Source organism: Ranitomeya imitator, chromosome 2 (genome assembly GCF_032444005.1).
Source record: "Ranitomeya imitator isolate aRanImi1 chromosome 2, aRanImi1.pri, whole genome shotgun sequence".
NCBI lineage: Eukaryota > Metazoa > Chordata > Amphibia > Anura > Dendrobatidae > Ranitomeya > Ranitomeya imitator.
In genome coordinates this window covers 720,287,911-720,294,348 of record NC_091283.1, presented here as the reverse complement: position 1 = coordinate 720,294,348, position 6,438 = coordinate 720,287,911, and the positions used below count along the sequence as shown (strand labels likewise).

The 6,438-nt window shown below is 36.3% G+C and overlaps 1 long non-coding RNA gene across 1 annotated transcript; it reads left to right on the top strand.

Annotated features, from left to right (window-relative positions):
• Window positions 1-2,388: 2,388 nt before the first annotated feature.
• On the top strand, window positions 2,389-5,781 carry LOC138667721 (uncharacterized). The gene is made up of 3 exons (XR_011318908.1): window positions 2,389-2,544; window positions 4,211-4,279; window positions 5,530-5,781. It is a non-coding gene; the product is annotated as an uncharacterized lncRNA (long non-coding RNA).
• Window positions 5,782-6,438: the final 657 nt, after the last annotated feature.

Here is a 6,438-nt window from a genome sequence, read left to right as displayed (position 1 = left end):
TGGTATAGATAGATAGATAGGTAGATATGAGATAGATAGATAGATAGATAGATAGATAGATAGATAGATAGATAGATAGATAGATAGATATGAGATAGAGAGATAGGTCCCTGAACAGGCATGTCTGATAGTAAAAGTATATAAATCAAAATGTGTTAATTCATAGTTTTGATGCCTTCAGTGTGACTGTACAATTTTCATAGTCATGAAAACAAAGAAAAATCTTTAAATGCGAAGGTGTGTCCAAACTTTTGGTCTGTACTGTACATCTATGTCAAACATTTGGAAAGTGTGAATCTGTTAGGGTTGTCGGAACGCACTAAATAAATATGAAAATAAAGTGCGCTCGCCACCCTAGGTCCACGGTGCAGACATGGCAAACTGCAGCCAGAGGACAAAGGTGAATACTAGCAGTGAGCGAAAATGACTCAAATCGAGTTAAAATCACTCAGTGAAGAAGCACGAGGCTATGCCAATCACACACAGCGACTGGAAAGGAACTTTGCAATAGTAGTGTATTTATCGGCACACAGTTGCAAAGTGAATATGGCTCTAAATGCGTATCCTGTTAGCTTCACAGGAGTACGCAAGCCCCAGTGGGGCAAGGGAACCGGAAATGGACTCCAAGCACTCACAGAACTCCTCTCTGGAGAGGCCTGAATTCTAAAGGCACTAGTGCCTGCCCTGAATTCAAACACACAATCTGCTCTCCGGGGAAGCCGGAATTCTAAAGGCAATAAGCCTGCCCTGAGTACAGACAACCGAGTCCACAATACCATTAGGTTCCTCACACACACAAAACATAAATGATCTTAGCGCACCGACGAGAGCACCAAAGATCCTTTTATAGTTTTTGCTAATTAGACAGGACCTTGCTCACGGACCAATCTGAAGCCGAACCATGACCTGAGCATGTCACGGCTAACTACCACTGAGAAGACGCCTCACGAGCATGCTCAGTAGAGTGGATCCCGGACTTAGTCTTAGGAGGGATCGCTCGCTGCTGTCTATTGCCAGTTACTATAGCTGAACCTGGAGAGCTACAGTAATCAAGCGCACATCGTGAGTCTGAGCAAGACGCTGAGACTGATGTATTTGCTGAGCATCATTCACTGCAGTCGAGACTAAATGGGGACTGCAGGAGAAGACAAGGCTTGGGATCCATCCTGTGCAGAGGGAGAGTCCTGGTGCCTAACAGAATATCCATAAAAAGAGCTTTGCAAAAAAAATTATGTTTTTAGTTGATAAAGAGACGTTCTTAGACCATTAGAGGACAAAACACATCACATTGTATTTGCTTGAATTGTTCAATATCAATAACATGATTGTTACATTCTTGAACTTTTTTCTGTACATTAATACATTATTTGAGTCACCTAATGATATGAGATGAGGATTTTAGTCAGCTGACTGAAATATAATATTATATTAATAAAAAGTTCAGATAAAATCTTGTTCTGTAAAGTTAGCTTGATAGACTTTTTGGTCTTGACCTGTGGTACAAATAAACAATCATCTATGTTTGTTGATTATTGTATTTTTTTCCCATTTTGTCATTATTGTGTTTAGTCGCCCATCTCTAAGCCTGGACAGGTATTTGAAGTATCCTATGTCTGAAAAAATAGTAACAATCTGTGAGCATGATTGATCATACCAGCTTTCTGACCCCAACGTTAAAAGGTCAACAGACATGAAAATGTGACTTTTGCCTAGTAGGAAGATCACTGAAAATAATAGAGCTAGATAATAGACTCATGGAGCGATGTCTGTACTGAGATTATCAAGACTGAAATGAAAAACAATATTTCTGTTCTTGCCTGATGGGTGCTCAGCTGTTTCGTGCAATTTTGAGCTGCACATATTCCATGTGCTTCCTGCCATGAAGACCTTTGTGTTCACAGCATTGCAGAACTAAGCACATTAAAAGCCATTATCAAAAAGGTGGCACATGGCCATCATGATTAACTGTACAAGGATGCATAGCGCATCAGTTTTACTAGTTTCATTTTAATGGAACCATTGATTCCTCTTTTGCCTGCACGTTTTTCCTCATATCATAAATAGATTTTACAATGTGGGCACGTCACAGTTTTACAACATTGCGCCCCATACTCATCCCTCTTTACAAATGTCCATTTTAGAACAGTGCAATAAAAAGAAATGATGGTGAATGCGATGTCAAGTATTTTTCTGCAGTAAATATCATAAGGTGTTGAGTGGCTTACTCTTCATAATTAATGTTTATTCTCCTTTGAAATATTAAATAATTATACATGTAATCATCCTATTAAATGCCTTATCACCAGCTGATGAGAAAACATGCCCCAATTCTCACTATGTCCAGATATATAAGGTATATAAGGATCAGTCTCAATGCCATCATCAAAACATAGCTTTTGAGTCTCTGAGAAGTTCAGAACTAAGAAAAGAAATCAGTCATGTCTGGAATCAAAGGAGGAGCAAACTGCCAGAAGAGCTCGTGCCAGAATCCGTGCAAGGATCCCTGCCAAAAAGTGCCTATCTGTGTAAATCCTTGCCAAGACCGTAAGTTACTCTTTTTTGATTTTGCCTTTTTGCATTGTTGGTAAACTTTACACATTAATTATTATTATAGAAATTTGCTCCAGAATTTTATATTAGTATTTTTTTTTATCAAAGATATAAAAAATTTAAAGAATTAATGCATTTAAAAACTGTAAAAAAAAAAAAAAGCCTTAGACGTCTTACTGAAAACATGTCACATTTAAGGTTAGGTTTAGCTCACATTTCACATGCTCTTAGGTTCAGTCTGTAGGTATATACGGGCCCGATATATAATTTGCAGCTGTATGTCATTCAGCCGTATACTTCCTTTTTTGACTTGAAGTCGCTTTCTATTGAGATGAATAGTTGAATATGCTTTTTTGATACAGTAAAGTGATTAAAGTCTTAGAAGTAGGGTATGTTCAATGTATTCAATCTTAAATAGTGTTTTCCATAGAAGTAAATCTCAAATATGTAGAAAAAGTAATTGATCTAGATATTCATTATGACAGCCATATTTGTTGCTATGAAATTGGATTTAACCTTCAAGAGTAAACTGTTCAGGAGGTAATGTCCTATAGTGTACAATCCCTCCTAAACATCTAAACTGTCCATCATTGTGCCTCCCATTGTTATGTCATATAATCACTGCAGACAATAAGAGGTCACTGATTGACCTGCAGCCTTTACTATTACATAGTTAGTATATTTGAAAACAGACACGTCTATCAAGATCAACCAAGCTGACCTTAGCATATGGCTTTTTTATTTCTTGATGGACAGTTTAGCTGTTATGAATCTGTTATCCACTTGTAGGCAATCTTTTCAAATTGATGATATTTGATATATTCTTCATAACGGATTTCCACTGATTGTAGCATATACAGTAGTTCTTGATGCTACTTTTTGTTATACAGTGAATATTGTTACTGTGTACACAATTCTGTAGTTTTTAAAACTCTTTATATACTGTATACACAAGATATCAAAATGGTGATACAGACTTTCAGATTTTTGGACTAACTGCTTTACATTTTTCTTTCCAGATTAAGCAGAATACAAATTACTACTAGAAGATTAATTTTAGACCAGCCATTGTAATAATAGAGGATTATAACAAATATCTAAACTTTTTGGTCTTATCTCAGGGAGCAAATAACTGGAAATAATCCATTAAAACAGTCTCATATTGAATTCTGTATGATTCGAATTTGATACAGAAACATTTGGAAGGCATACAGGAAGACAAGGCCTGTAATAAATATAATGAGGTCATAGCCCAAAGAAGGTTTTTTTCTCATATTAAAAATTCTTGCTGTCTGGGGCAATGAAGGCATTGTTAATAAAATCTCTCCTATTGCAAGTCAGTGAACAAGTCAGTGTACATGTCCTGGTTGTATGAGGCAGTAAAAGGTAACAGTTAAATTGTGGTTCATAGGGTCTAGTCTGCAGATGGGATAAAGTCTAGCAGAAAGTTTTGGTATGTAGGAATTGACTAGTAGGCCCTTCCTTCACAACTGTCCTGCATAGGTGGTCGAACAGTATCCTATAGACTTCAACAGGTTGTGCCACAGCTCCATAGAACTCACACTTTGTACATAACTACGATACGACCATAATCATACATAACTCTGTAGACATTGTTCCAAAATGCAGTGAACACAGAATGAATGTTTCTCTTTTCTAGCTTGCCAATCTGGGTCCCAGTACTCCGGCTACAGCAATCAACAAGGTCGTGGACAATTCCCCCAACAAGGTAAAGATAAGGATAATTTTAGTTAGTTTTTCACTGTCATCAGTGCTAATTAATTTCTCTATGCACAGATCAAAATCACTGTATTTAAAAGCTGCTTTATAGGGTGTGATTCATAGGACTGCATCTGGCATAAAATATGAGGAAAAACTGTGCAGGGTTCCCAAACTTCAAGAAATTCTTGGACAGTCAGTAAAATTAGGACACTTTTTCCCTTGTCTGTAAAAAACTTGAATTGGTTATTGTGACTGTAATTATCATTTTTTACAGTTCAAAGAGAATGCAGCTAATTTATAGGTTGTAAACATGGATCACTTATAGTCATAATGATTTATTATGGTTATTGAATGTCACTGTTAAAAATGTTGAGTGTCTGTGAATTTTTGATAAGCTGTCCAGAAAAGAAAATCAAACTAGTGACCTTGATAATGTAGAGTATACAGTCTAACAGAGCAATTGTTTATAAAATGTGATGATTCACAAAGACAACGTACAGGGCCACAAAGAATGCTCAGTAGGGATCTACACAGTGTGTCTCATTACAAGGTATCCATATCTCATAAATAGGAGAACTGTATAGTTTTAGAAAATTCCCTTATTTTCCTGGAACTTGCTCTTCTCCAGAACTTGACACGGGAACCTTTATTTTAACTATTATATATTCTGGTAGTTTTAGAATGTCTCAATGGGTGAGTGCATGAAAAAATAAAATATTTATCTTGCTTTTTGCCTTTGCGCTTTGCTCAAATTGCTTTACACATAAACAATTCTGAAAAACAGCAAACACTTATATAGTAAAGTTAATTCCAAAGCAATAAATATTATGGAAGTCTTGTCTTTAAACTGCAGGTAATTTATGCTGTTACCTTGTACCATGTATTGCTCTTTTGTATTGAACTGTCTATTGTAACTAAACCTTTATCTTTTTTTTATATTGGAGTGGCTTTTTATTTGCAAACAAGTGAGTGGAGGTCTACATCCTAAGACCCGCACCAATCCCAGACGAGAATGTAGCTCAGGGGACAGAAGCACACAGCTCCTTCCTGATCCCGCACACATAGCAACGGATGGATACAATACAACAGCTGGAGCTGTGCACCACACAAGCAGTTTTTTCAGAGATAGGTGGCGGTCTCACTAAACTGCTTTTAATTAAAAGGGCACTCAAATGGCACTCAGATATAAAAAAGAAGTATACAGTCTATCTTCTTTTAAATAAATGACTAACTGATATATGTTCACTTCTCCATCAGATCCCTGCAACCCCTGCTGTCCACCTCCCTGCTGTCCTGATCCCTGCTGTCCTGATCCCTGCCAAGGTCAAGGGAATTTCTATTCCAATAAATGAACATGTGACACCCGACTTTGTTCCTTGGATTGTTCCCCATCTTTCCGCAAATGTATTATAAATTGTCCTAACCAATTGAGAATCCTGACCTTCACCGTTGCTTGCTGTTTACACATCTGTTCTGTTATCCAATAAAATTCTGCTATTAACACATGGATTATAGTTTATGTATTCAAGTTCTTATGCATTAGAAATCTTTTATTATAGTGGATAAAAAATAACAACCCACGGACAGATGAAGGATCCTTTCTAAGAAAAATAGACAGACATGTTGTCTAATCCAGAACAATACCTTTAACAAAAATAACGTTAAATATCAAATGCCTATCGTATGCAATGCAAAGCCTTTTAAGTGTAAATATACTTAAAGTAGACAACAGTAACATAAAGCTGCGCTGAACCACCAATAATAATAATCTTTATACAGAGCACTGTATAATTCAGTAGATGAACCTACAGAACTCTATAAGTAACAGAATACAATTCAAACAATTAGTGGGAAAGTGGTGACACAAAAAGATAGAAAATATAAAGAGATCAGTGTCCAATCACAGGTGATGAATTTCAAAGAAATGATTTGCATTCCTTCACCAAAATACAAAATTCCAATCTGTAATCGGTCATTATCAAGTATACAAAAAAATCACAAAGGGCTGGCTTTTATAGTGTGGAAGCAAAGTCTGCACCAATCACCACAAAGGCCAAACCCACTCATATTAAATACATTATTTATACGAACATTCATAAAGAGTATACATACCCAATTGTGAATAGCATAAATAACACCTTATGCATTAAAAAGATGTAAATATGG